At 45.3% G+C, this 13,823-nt stretch overlaps 1 protein-coding gene across 1 annotated transcript in view; it reads right to left on the bottom strand.

Moving 5' to 3' along the window:
• klf6a (Kruppel like factor 6a) overlaps positions 1-1,459 on the bottom strand; it is a 22,129-nt gene extending 20,670 nt beyond the window's left edge. Inside the window, exon 1 of the mRNA XM_008275891.1 lies at positions 1,447-1,459. The gene's annotated coding sequence lies outside the window, so the exon portion shown is untranslated. The remainder of the gene's footprint in view (positions 1-1,446) is intronic.
• Positions 1,460-13,823: the final 12,364 nt, after the last annotated feature.

Raw genomic sequence — 13,823 nt, forward strand, 5'->3', positions numbered from 1 at the left:
ATAACAAGGATGCGGTCGATCGTATTTAGAGGGACGTGAAGCATTTTAGGTAACACAAGTAACTTTGAACGGTTCCATTTTCTTATTTGTATTTTAAAATACCGGAGAGGTGGAGCGAAGGCAGAGGTCAAGCTCATCTAACAGACTAAGAGAAGCAAGCTTTCATTTTCTGTAGACATTATGGATGCAGGTCAAGACGGCTGGATTTTTAACATTTCTTTGCAAATGCTTTGCCAACAAAGAAATCTGAATCAGAAGAGTGAATAAAAGAATGTTTTGCTGCCTTTTCAGCTCCACTAGCTAATGTTGGCTAAGTAGAAAATGTCACTTCATTCAAAGGCTTCCAGCGACTTTTAGGGTCAAATGTTTTCTTGTGTGTTGCTCAGTGCTCGAGTCGACCTCGTGAGTCCGTCAATACGCAGGTGTCGGCGCGTATCAATACAACTTTAACCCCAGCCGTCTGTTTTTATCGTCCACTCGTGACTTACGTGATGATTAAATCTTCAAGCGTTCAAAAGAAAAATGTTCATGAATTTCAACCGTATAATGCGATTAGCAAATATTAGATTTCCTCACTTGGAGGAAAACAAAGTTTCAGCGTCTTTCTGCTGCTCCTACAATATTATCAGCAACAATTAAAAAAGCAGTCTGGGCCCCGTCAGTGTTACATTATCTTCTACTATTAGATTATTTTCGCCAAAACATTAATATGCAAAATGTGTTGCAGGCTGCCATCCCATTTACATGTAGGTGGGTCATTTCACTCTCAGCGGTTTATATTTTATATGCTCGTCATCTTTTTATTTATTTATTTTTCTAGTTTTCAAGTACAGAAGAAAAAAAGGAAAACCCTCTTGCCTCTATCATGCAGTGCAGTAAATGTATAAAATGCATAATCTCAATAAAATATCGCACACAGGAAACGTGGTGACTTCTCACCACTGAGCTCTGATAACATTCAGGCCTCTTGTGGAGAACAAGCACTTCCCCCCCCAAACTAAATTAAACCTGTTTTAATAGTCACCGCCCTGACAGCTTCTCTGCTGCCCCTAACAAGCACTGAGTAAGACTCAAGTGTTCGTCAGCACACCATGTTGATGCTAATAATAAAGAATGTGTGAACCTGTTTCTGCCATGATCCCCAGACCAGTGTCACTCTGAGGCCCTGCTGCAGGACCGACACCGTGAGGCCGCCACAGAGCAGCAGCAGCAGCAGCAGCAGCAAGGTGACACCACAAGACAGACAGACGAGCTGGCAGACTAAAGCAGACAGGTAAACAGACAGACAAACAGGGCCGGGGCAATGCCCCAGAGAGCAATGACACGAGCCAGCGCCTCCTCGCTGCCACACACAGGCCCAGACCGAGCAGGCAGCCAGGCAGGAGGGGAGCGGGCGGCTTTCAAATGACTGAAGATGCGAGCGTAGACGCGCAGCACCCCGCTCACCTCAAACACACAGCCTGTAATGACTGGAGACATGGCTGCCTTCCCGAGGGAGGAAAAACAAGAGGAGGGAGGGGGGCACAGCACAGACGCTCTACAGCAGCTCTTCCCCAGCAAACCCTAATGGCTGGGGCTCAATAAACAACAGCAGTGGCAACAACAACCCAAATAAGCCATGACAGCGCGTGGGGGTACCTGAGCGAGGTTCTAATTGATCATCCTCGGCTGGAGACTTCCCACTCCTCGCTTCCATTGTAAGACATGCACGCCTCTCGTACATGCCACAGTCACACTTTCCCGTCGCGGCTATTCTTAGTGCAGGTGTGTTGCTGTACTGCTGGAATCCTCATTCTGAGCTCAGCTGCTTTGGCTGTAAACATATTCCTGAAACATTTATTCATAGAGAGAGTGCTCCTTATCTAGGCTGATGTTATGAAGTTGTCACACAGGACTTATTTCTGGAGCACAGCTCCACACTGTCAGCTAATGCAGACACGCAGTCAAAGCGTGTCCAACATAAGCCCGCAGCCGGCTGACCTATTGTGAGAATTAATTAACAGCCGTGGCAGATTTTAGCACAGTTATTTGGGACTTTCTGTACGTAGGTGTGATATGTGGGTCAGCGGGGAGCGACACGGCCGGGCGTCATGTCATGTCACGCTATCAGCCGGTGACAGCCGCTCAGAGCAGCCTCAATAAGCGCGCTGATCCCGGCCGAGCCTGCTGACCAGCACAGTTAACGTTCCCTCCCTTTACAGCCGCCTAATCCGGGAATTTAACAATGCGCCTGGCCTTCCAAACCAGGGATCAAATTCTCCCGGTTGACTCTGTATTAGCCCAGCCAGCACATGCGGCCCCGGCCCTGTGCCCACCCACAAAGCCGGCGAGCAGAAGATTCAACACCCTCGCTTCATTCTGCAGCTCTGGCCGCATGCAACGCCGAGCGGCAGAGGGATGTTCATAAGAGCTCCACTTCCCCTCTGTCTCCTTTCTTTCTTTACTTCCTCCCGTGCGTTTCCTCGCCCTGACACGGCGAACCTGTGGAAACCAATTGAGATGCGAGCTCTTTAACTTGCATTATGTTTCCTGACATTGACAAAATAAAAATTAAAAAAAAGGTGAGGCGAGCCGGCCGTGTTTGCGCACAGGCGGCGGGATGGAATCCAGGGAGAAAAACGAGGCGAGAAAACCGGACACATCCTGACATGCAATTAGGCTGCGGCGCACTTTGGGAGCTTTAGCAATTAGTGAGTGTCATTTTCAAGTTTTATTTTCCTTCGTCGCGGAGTCACCCTTCAGTTTGAGCTCCTAGCGCTTCAGCTCCGGCTATCACAAGGTCAGATAGAAGAGATACCCTACGCTGGTGTCGGAACCTCTCAGCTGTATGCGGTAATTACTGGTGTCCTTGATATTTGATGTGAAATGGGGACGGTAACCTTTAGTGTTTGCCTGTTAGCCCACCTCTCCCCCCCTGCTCTCGGTGCTCCTGCCCTCGATTCCTGCCACCTCCCCTCCCCTCTGCTCCTGGGAGTACGGATGGAAATCAGGAGGCTCACTTTGGAGGGAAATGTGAAGTGTGCTTGAGTGCCAGCTGGTGCCCTGGGATTGGTTAAACATCTACCGGCCAAATGGCGCCCTGTCATTGCTGTGAAGCGAGTGACGCCGTTTGATGGGACCTGCTGTCCGGGGGAGGACGGGCGAAAAGGGCGAAGGGCGCAGGGACGCACGCTTTGCTCCTATTTATAACTCCACCGTCGCCGGAGCTGGGGTTTGGTGCACGAGTTTTAATCAAATATTTACCACATTCAAGAAAATATCAAGTTTGAGGCATCGGATTTTTTGATGAGAACGCGGAGGACTGACTCAGCGAAAGTGGGATTAGGGTTTAAAGATCCTTAAGTTACTTACAAATTCTTAAAAGCACATGCACTCCTCCTCCCTCATTAAAAAACCCCAGAATCTATGAATATAAAAAAGGAGCTCATAACTGAACTCTTTTTTTTTTTACATTCTTGTCTGCAGTTCCACTAAATCGGAACCATGAGCGTCGTGTTTTTTATGCTTCCACCGCTGCATGACTGATGCTTGAGTTGCTGTAATGAATGAATGAGAATCAGCTGATCCCACCGCAGGATTCGCAGGAGGAGTTTTCAAAGAGGGTTTTATTTACTCAGGAATTAATAAAAGGAATTCACAAAAAAAAATAACACAGATGAGGAACTTGTACGCTGACTGATGGCACCGATGTGGCAACAAAGACAAACACGTTAATAAGTTTGTCATTTGAAATAAACATAATGACTACTTTTGGGGTTGCATCTTTTGCTGACTTATCGCTCCATCAGCGCCAGGAGGAAATCAAAATCTGAATAGCTGATTGTACCAGAAGTCAACTAAACAGGCTGCCAGCAAAACTAGATTAAACTATGAATATGATGCTTATCTGCGTGCTGAATGTAGAGTCGAAAGCCAACGAAACTAAATGAAGACTAAAAGAAAACCGAGGTGTGTGTGTGAGAGCGGGAGGATTGTTCGACAGCAGCCAAAAGGACGTTACAGAAGGAAAGGAGGGAGAGTGGATGTTCTGATCACAACTGTTCTGGGACTTGGTGGGCAGACTCGTTAACTCCTTTCCTTGTGAAGAGTTGTTGAAAAAAAAAAGAAGTGTTCTCATGTGGTTGTGGCCCTCTGGACCGACTGTGTGTGGAGGAGAGAAAACAGCACATTCAGTCAATCCATACAAAGAACCGACCGCTGAGTCCGTTCACCTGTCCGTGGAATTCTGTCTTCTTTTTCTTCTACATTAACAAACTTGAATATTCAGTTTTTTCTATTTAGTTAAGTTTGCAATCGAAGCCATTTTAACCCTTTAAGCTATTTTTCAGGCCTTTTCTCGTAAATGACATACCCATAATAAAAACAGTTTATCTCTGCAACCACAAGGTCTATTTGAATAATTCTTGTGTCATAATAAAAGGAACACTTGTAAGATTTGTTCACATGTGTAAATTTCAGTATATATGTTACTGGTTAAAAGTAAATGTAGATGGCACACACACAACTTTAAAAATTTCAGGTTCGCCTAAATAAAAAAAGCAGTTTTAGGATAATTATCTCTTTGTAATGATCCAGCTGCAGCTCTAAACCTCTCCAGAATCATATCACAATATGTGAACATTCTCCCTGCAAAGGTTGACTCTGAAAAAGTGAAGTTTGAAGTTTTTAGTCCAGACAGTTCAGGCGAGGTGACATTTTTGGACACTTTGGCACATTTTGGCACACTGGTGACCATCTGATTGTTCTTATGTACAAACTAGATATTTCACTTGTATATTTCTAATGGTGTTCAATACATCCAAATACAGCAGTTTTTTAGTTTTTTGGACGGCTGTGAAGCTCCCTTGATGACGCGCGGGTCTATCTCCGTGATGGATTGGCCGATTTCGGTGATTGAACCCTCCATCGAGGGGCCTCTCGGGCTTAAGGGGTTAAGGCAGAAACAGATCATTCCCATTAAAAAAAAACTCCTTTATACACAGATATGAGCGTTCAGGGTTGAATCCACAGAGGGACTTTATTTCCTGAATGAACAATCTGGCAGTCGCTGGTCTGCAGTCTGGCAGTTTTTCAGCCTGATTTCCCACAATTCTGCATGAGCTCACCTGCAAACGACAACAAACACGGTGCAGGTTAGAGAACGTGTCGTGTGGACTCCAGAATCTGTGGAGATCTAAGTTAATCGATCTCAGAGCACAATGACCGCGAGTAAAGCTGTTTTTTTGCATCTGTTCTTGTTTGTTGGGTAAACCTTAAACACACATGGAACAAACCAGTCCAAGAAGATCTCATTTACGGGGTTTCTGCATACGCTCACTCCCCAGTTGCTTGACTGAACGTACGGCGTGAGGTCAAAGGATTAACGGGGGATTAAATTGTGTAACGTGAGTTGACACATCATACCAAACAAACTGCCTGACTTTAAACTCAGATTAAAGATGAGATGAATGTGGATGAAAAGCATTCCAGTATCAGACGCTGCATAGTTAAGATCAGACAATAGAGGAGACGGCTTTAACCCAAGTTCTAGTATACTCACACATTTATATTGATAGAGAGAGCAAACAGGACAACAGGTACGCTACAATGTGGTCGAGCCGCGGTTCCGTTTGTTAGGTAATGAAACATTCTTGAGAGGATTTGCAGACTGGACTTGTGATTACTTGCTCATATGAAAGCTTATGCCGTAGCCAGAGAACTGAAACTCTACCATGGCCTGTAGCTACTAATTAGACTAACAACAGTGCCGCCGTCAGTCTCTGATGAGCTGCTTTAATTGGCAGAGCAACAATCGAGGGGGAAAAAAATAAAAATAAAATAAAAGCCTCATGGCCGTTACTACACCTGCGATGGAAGGAACTCCTCAGTCTGTTTATTTAACGTCAAATCGCACAAACCCCCGAATTGATTTAAGCTCATTATAATGAAAAGGACTCGGGTGTTTTATTTGCACACATCTGTCATTGCTGCTATCATGTCAGCGTGTTGTGCAACATACTTGAAATACTACGCTATAGAGACCCCACGTGACGGCATTCAAGTGCAAATGCGGCGCGTTGCAACACGCCGGCTGTTTTGACAGTCGGACAGCGTTATACGTCTCTCTCGAGCACCTACATCAAGTGTGCCAACCACCAAACACCCCCCCTCCCCGGCTGAACAGCTTATATAACGCAGCCTCACACTCATCAGTCTGCTCGTGTTTACGTTCGCCCCTCGCTGTTTTTCTTGGAGGTCCCGTCCCGAAAGGGAAGGAGGACGGAGAGGGGCGAGGCGCCGGTGAGCAAACATGCACAAACACCTGCATATCTGAGATGCCTGGCAGGAATTATCATCACAGTCCACTGTAAACATCTCTGGTGCACATGCTTAACAAAAGGAACTCCTGCCTTGTCTGCAAACAAAAAAAAAAAAAGTGGCAGCCGGGAGACGGTACGAGGATTGACTGGGATGGATTTCACCGGGGGCCTCGGTTGAGACTTGTCACTGGACGACATGGGGCAGAAGAAAGAAAAACACTTTTGTTGAAACATGTTTTAAAAGATATCCTATAAACAGGGAGGAGCGGGAATCTCTCATTGTTTGCTCACTGCACGGATAGAAAATATAGAAACTGCATCAATAAAAATATCACAACGGCGCTGCAATAGGCTGTAATATTGCGATTACAATTGGTCAGGGAATTCAGCAGTAAAATGATAATGGCTTTCCATTACAACCACGGCAATAAAGACATTTGCAGCCACATTATCTACACCTATTGATATATTTTTTTTTTTTGTCATTACTTTTTCAGCTAATTTCAAGTCAGCCGTTCTCTCCTATTGATTCGGTGTGAAAACAGAAGTGGTATGCGGCGATACGAAGGTGAAAGGAAGAGTGAATGTGCCGGAGCAACTGAGGTCAGCAGCTGCAGTCCGGTCGCGATCTCCATCTTCATCCCATTGTCCACCCGTGGGTGCCTGGCTGAATGGGAGCTTTTCTTTCTGCGCGATAAACTCCTGACCCTGAAGTATCTCCTCCCTTGTGCAAACACGCCGACCTTGGCTCGCCATTCAGCCGAGAGCCGCGGCCCGCTGAAGGAAGGTGACGCTGATGTATTCTGATAAGCAGATAGCATCCGCGGTTAAGTTGCAAGGGGAAAAGTTTGATAAACTCGACCTGGCGAATCCTGCTCCGTGTTTAATGGCTCTATTTTGAGAAACCAGGTCAATGCTTCTTGTTCTGGGAGAGCATCCTTCACTCCCAACCCAAAATACAACCTCTTTTTTTTTTTGCTTCCTCCAGGTGAGCATCGTTACCCAAAAACCAAGCCGTGTCAGGGCACGCCGACGAGTATTTGTCACAAGCTGCTCAAGCGGTGGCTGGTTATTATTTATGGAGTCTTGTTATAAAGTCTCATTGTTGATGCTCGCTTCGGGCACCCGCATGCATTTTCATCACGCGCGCTCATCTCCCGTCCTTTCATCAGACGTCGTTAGCATCGGGTTGTGACCGATGTTCCTGAAATCTCGCTGCACTCTCGGAGATCCTCTTGGAGGTGTTTTTTACTTCAATAAAATAAGAGCTGGGAGGAGGGGGGGGAGATGAAGGGAGCTTCGTGGGAGTGATTGCCACCTGCCACTTCATTCAACTGCATTTTAATCTGGGGTGTCTGGAGGAATCTCGTTCCACAAATGACTTCACTGGAGGAGTGGCGGCGCTGGAGGAAGGGGGAGTAGAGATTTGAGCTGCAGATACCTCGTAACAAATCACCTGGATATGAACTATTCGCTTTCTAATGGGAATCCGTATTCGTCTTCCCCTCCGAAAGCTCTCCTGTGGGGATGCAGATGTGCGACTGCTTTTATATCTTCTCCTTATCCACTTCCCCATCCGTGTACCCTAATCAAAACCCCCACATATTTTAAGGCCCTACACCATCCGCTCACTCATATTGAATTTCCATCGCGCCCGCCGTTGAGTTTATGGACCATCTTTGGGATTATTAATGACACCGCACACAGTTACACATATGAATATGGAGATCAGCCATATTGTGCATACGTTTTCCCATATAACAGAATTGATCTAAATCTCTAATGTCTTTTTTGACTGATGGCACCACCCTGCTGCTCAATGTGCTTTCTTAATAACGCGCCTCCCTCACCCCCATTATCAGCGTATTTAAAAACCCCCTAAAACGCCGCCGTGAATGATAAGTCTCCTCCACACAAACTCCTACTTCAGTTCAATCTGTGGCGTAGATAAAGAGGTCAACTTCATGCTACACGGGATCAAATTGAAGCCGTAACAGGTTTAGTTCTGGTGGTCCTTTTTCAATGTACAGAATTTGCGTTTTAGTCAGGCGTCTTGAAGGGCACCTTCATGCGCGTTGCTATTTCAGGAGCGCGCCGCTCTGTGCGTGCGATACCCAGACAAGATATGTAGGATGAATTATTACAGTAAAGGGATTTTATTTATTAACTGGCCCGTGGAAGTTGGGAGCACGCCAACTGTTGCTGTTCCATTCAGGGGCCTATCATCTGTATTGTCGAAGGGCAGATAAATACTGTATGGCTGTATTCATGGTTACAGATAATTTATAGCAGCGCAGTCTGAATTTACATTGGCCCGGAATTAGACTGAAGATTGTTGGTGAACAGCCAGCATACGAGGGCTGACAAAGACACCATTATAGGATGTGCTGAGCTGGGTTTTTATATCTGGCAGGAAGGATACTGATAATTTGGAGTTTTGGTTCAAGGGGAGATCCACCAAGTTGGTAAGTGCAGTACCTTGTGTTGGGGAGTACTAGTCTGATTTGACTCTGGTGGACAGGAGAAAATAAGAAGACATCAGGAGCATGGAGATACATCTATAAGCCTTCACGAGAGACTGAAAGAGAGGTAGGAAGGGTTCACTTGTGGAAAGTGTAGGATTTAGTGCTTTAGATGGTTCATTCGTACTCGTGTTTGAAATTCAGGACATTCAGTCGTGCCAGGTCTGTAGTTGTAGAGATGGCGGTGCCAGTCCTTGGCCAGTATGTCCACCACTTTGACTCAGACTGAACTCTGAAATACCATACAGCCATTCATGTCCCCCAGATGATGGATCTTCAAGCGCGACCACAGGGTCAACATTTATGGTTCTGAGCAAGCTGCCTGGCAACTTGCCTGAAATGTGGTACATCATGACGCTCCCTTCAGGAAGAATATTTATGAAGCTGTCTTTTCTTTCACCACATCTTTAGGTCAAAACTTTAATGTCAAGCCAGAGGATGTATTCTACTGACTCTGGTGGTTTACTGGGAAGGCCAAAGACCACGGTTTCCAGAAGATGTATCCTGCTGACTCCAGTGATGCCCTGACTATTCCATTAGCACCACTATAAGAAATGTCTCCAGTGCATATCATATATCAGTACAAATTCATGATCCCCCTGAGGATGAACTGAGTTTTTTTTTTAAATTTTGTAATCCAGTGGTGTTTCATCTGTCATCAAAACTTTAATGTCAAGCCAGAGGATGTATTCTACTGATTCTGGTGGTTTAGTGGGAAGGCCAAAGACCACGGTTTCCAGAAGATGCATCCTGCTGACTCCAGTGATGCCCCGACTGTTCCATTAGTACCACTATAAGCCTGACGGTTTTGAATGAAATGTCTCAAGTGCATATCATATATCAGTACAAATTCATGATCCCCCTGAGGATGAAGTTTTTTTTTATTTTGTAGTCCAGTGGTGTTTCATCTGCCATCAGCTCAAAACTTTAATGTGCCCAATACCAGCCCAGAGGATGTACCCTACTGTCTCTGGTCAGTTCCTTGGAAAGGTCAACGGTCAAAGTTGTCAATGTTGAATTGACTCACATAAAGAATCTCAGACGTATTTTACAGGTTACCCTGAACTTTGGTGTGGATTCACGACCCCCTGTGGATGAACTGTAACAGGTTTGGTGATCAAATAATACTCATTTAAGATCATCAAGCCAAACTTTTACTTTGACTGTTACAGCTGTGCTTGTTTGCCGTTCTAATTAGCAAACATCCCGCTAACAACATGCTAAGACCATATTAATATTGTCATTGTGAGCAGGTTAGCTTGCTGAAGTTTAGCATTTAGCTCAAAACGCCGCTTCGCCTCGTTACATCCTCAACGAGCTGCTTGCAAAAGTGCAGAGTGTTGTTTGTGGAAACCCTGTGATACAGATCAGATCGCGTTTGAGAATCTAACCCAAACAAGGGACTTAAAATCAGGATGCCAGTTGGAGCTGTTCTTTAACCTGCCTTTCACCCCAACTTTATGAAAGTAGTGCAGCACTCATTTAAGGGTGCATCTGGGGGCAGATATAATCCTATTGAAAGAGATAAACGTCTGTCGGTGGAGAAGCTACAGTTCTAACATTACGCCGTGATCACATTACACTCGCTAATATTTCTCCTGTTCACTTCAGCTGGAGCCCATGTGAGAGACAAATCCAATCCTGTTCCGGGGAGGGGGGCAATAGAAACACATGCATAGTATAGAAGTCATTATTGGAGCAGGTGCTATCACCATGCTCTGTGTAATATTACGTGACTAGACTACAGAGTGCAGCATCACTCTCTTAGACCATTACATAGAACAGAAGGCTAATGTGAGTAGCTTTATGCTGATAAGAGGATGTGTTTTACCTCAACAGTGCATTACACTGCCGGGTTCAGAGGAGCGTCCTGACCTTCCACAGCAGTTATTTGTACGAGCTTGGCTCTTTACCAGGTCAGCATATGACCAAAGTATTGATTTTAATGCAATTTTCCATTGATTTTTTTTGCCACGCAGAGCACATGGGCGTCTGCACACGAGGAGGACGAAGTGTACGTACAGTAGATCAACAGCACCATGGCAACCACTGTAAACATCTGTTACGGCAGACCCGCTGAGCTCGGTTTTCTTGGCATTACATCATCATCCAAAGCAATATTGCATAACGGCTAAACAACAGCGAGCGTGCTATTGACAGGCATTATCAGAGGAACAACAACCGGAGGAGACGGCAGGAAATTAGCAGGAGCGCTCTTTAGTTTTCGTACCCCCGCTCGTATTTTTTCTCATTTCCATCGCCTCTCGTCGCTGCGTTTTTGTCATTTTTCATTGTTTGTTTATGCTTTGTCCGGGTCTCAACTTTCTCCGGGGGGAGCAAATGGTTATTTCAATCAAGCATAACGAAGCCAGAGAGGTGTTGTTGTGTAACTGCTGCCTCCGTATCTTCCTGACCTGCGCTGGTAATGAGTGTCATCTGCTCATGCTTGTGGAGACCTCTGCAATATCAGCTGATAGTCATGTTTGTTCAGGGTTGTTATCCTGGGTTGAGAAACAGCTCGGGGTAAACAAGAGGAAACAGAGCGCCTACACATGAGACTGGCCTCTCAGCAAATGACATCAAATTGCTCTCTTTATTTTCTCTCTCTCTCTCTCTGTTGGTTTTACAGTAAAGTGATGCTGCATCATCTCACCAACAATTTCTGGGGGGAAAAAAAAAGAAGAAAAAAAAAAACTCGGCTGCAGCAAGAAACAGCAGCTCCGTGTTCTGGAGATAAATGCACGCTATTCGGCATACGAGCAAAGCCTTTCACTCAGGGGCTCTGCCGCGTTTTTATTTGCGAGCAGCGATTTCATCTCGCAGTCTTCACACCAGACTCCAGAAATCCAATAAAGATGACTGACTACATTTTATCACTGCAGGATTTATCTTTCAGGAAGATTTACAAGTCCAGCCTGATAATGTGGAAAAAAAAAAAAAAAGCAGAAATATGAAGAACTATAAACCCAGTATGATGTGTTTTACTCAAACAGCGCGGAGCAGCTCAAACCTGTAATTCACTGGTGCTGAATAAAAGAATTAGGCAGCTGATTTGTACAAGCGCCGATGTGTAATTTGTCTTCTCTTTTGCGTTATTTCTGCTCTGCCAGTTTGAGTTGTTGCTGTTATCTGAGTCGAACCAACAGGCTGGCAGCGGGTTCCTTGGCCCTGTGACTCAGGAAAAGCCTGTTTCACCCTTGACCTTTGTCATTATCCACCAACAGCCTCGCAGGGCAGACAATCAAGGGATCAAGGCCGGCCAGGAGAAATCCTGTCCCCAGACATAAAAAAAGGATGCGCGCCGTGATCTCTCCCCCTCATTGCCAGGAATTCAATTTCACTCAGCTAACATCTGCCAGAGATAAGTGAAACATAAACAATGTCACACACACACACACACACACACACACACACATGGAGAGCTCAGGGCTTTTTCCTGGATAGACACAGCAGCACTGACACATCCCTTAATTACAACCATGACATTTGTGCCCAACAGTTTTTGCTTTTATGTGAATCGGTTAAAAAGAAAGAAAGAAAAGGAATCACTGGATGGAGCGAGAGGAGAATTTGCCAGTCAGAGGGGTCACTTTCAATGCCAACAATAATTCAAATTCATCGTGTAAAAGAAGAACGGCTGAGAAAAAAAAACAGATCATATTCAAATATCTCCGAACAAAGACGTCCAATTCCCCCCCCTCGCTCAAAACCAGGTGTCAAGGCCGCATTTTCATTCAGGCCGCCACCATCAACCCATACAAAGACCTCCACCCTCGGGTCAATGTCAGTGCAGCGTTTGCTTCCACACCGCTGTAGCTTAAGTTGAAGGCTCCATTATGGTTGAGATGACGCAGACACCCAGAGTCCCGGCGTAACCCCTTGAGGCCTGACTCACCCCGTCTCCGGTAAACATGTTATTAGAAAAACCGTGTTGTTTACATTGTGGGAGCGAGAGACGGCGGTGCTGACCCGCGCCGTCGTACCCGTTAAAAACTGTGCATCTATGCTTTCATATACGCTGCTTTAGATTCTAGAGGGCTTCTGTACTGGCAGCGAGCTCGCCGAGAGTGGAAGACTCTGTTTTTCTGACTGTGGAAAATGGCAGCCCTGCTTTTCCCATTACCCGCACGTCAAGCTCAGTTTTTCCCTTGCTGTTCGAGCAGCACAAACTGATCAGAATTTCCTAATTAAGGCCACTTAAAGGAGATAAATCATCGCTCGGTGCTCCCCCCCAACTTTAGGGAGCGTGTAAAAATAGTTGCGGCAAGTAGCGGGGGTTGATTTATTTGTTTTATTTTATTGGAAAAACTGCAGCGTTTAACCTCTTTGGAACAAAATGTAAAAAAACAGCATCCAATATAAGAGAGGAAAAAGACAATCATTGACTTGCTGATGTGATAATATTCAAACTACACCTGTATCGCAGCTGGCACGCACAGACGCCATCTTGTTCTTGTTCTGCTGAACAAATCCAACAAGGAAAGAGATTTAAGACTCTCTAAAAACAGATCCCCTCCCTGCAAGCCAAAATAAAAATCTACATAACTCTCCACCTTTTCTGACCCCTTGATAATTTTGGTACAGTCCCCGGCTTGAGCCGCTCATCTGCTGCCTAACTACCGGCGTGACTGTCGGACCGTTTCACAACTGTCATCAATAAAGCGGAGATGTGCTCTACCTTTGTGCAGCTTTCCCGGTGCCCTGCCTTAAGATTTATTGCTTATTGAAGTACGTAAGGAACACATAATGCAATAACCTTACGCTGATGGAATAATATAATTTTCTCTTCACTGCCTCAAAGGAAAAACGTAGCCCACTATTATCACTAAGTATTCTCTTGAGGGCTAAAAAAAAAAAAAAAAAGCAACCCTAAAGGCAGTGTTTGTGTTCTGTGTGCGCCGGTTGCATTTGGAAACGCGGCACAGAATCAGTATTCATGCAGACTTTGGTTATTTGGTGTGCAGACCTCATTATATTAGCATACCAGGAGGTAAATGACAAA

This window comes from Stegastes partitus, unplaced genomic scaffold, assembly GCF_000690725.1.
Source record: "Stegastes partitus isolate 25-593 unplaced genomic scaffold, Stegastes_partitus-1.0.2 Scaffold61, whole genome shotgun sequence".
In the NCBI taxonomy this organism is placed as follows: domain Eukaryota; kingdom Metazoa; phylum Chordata; class Actinopteri; family Pomacentridae; genus Stegastes; species Stegastes partitus.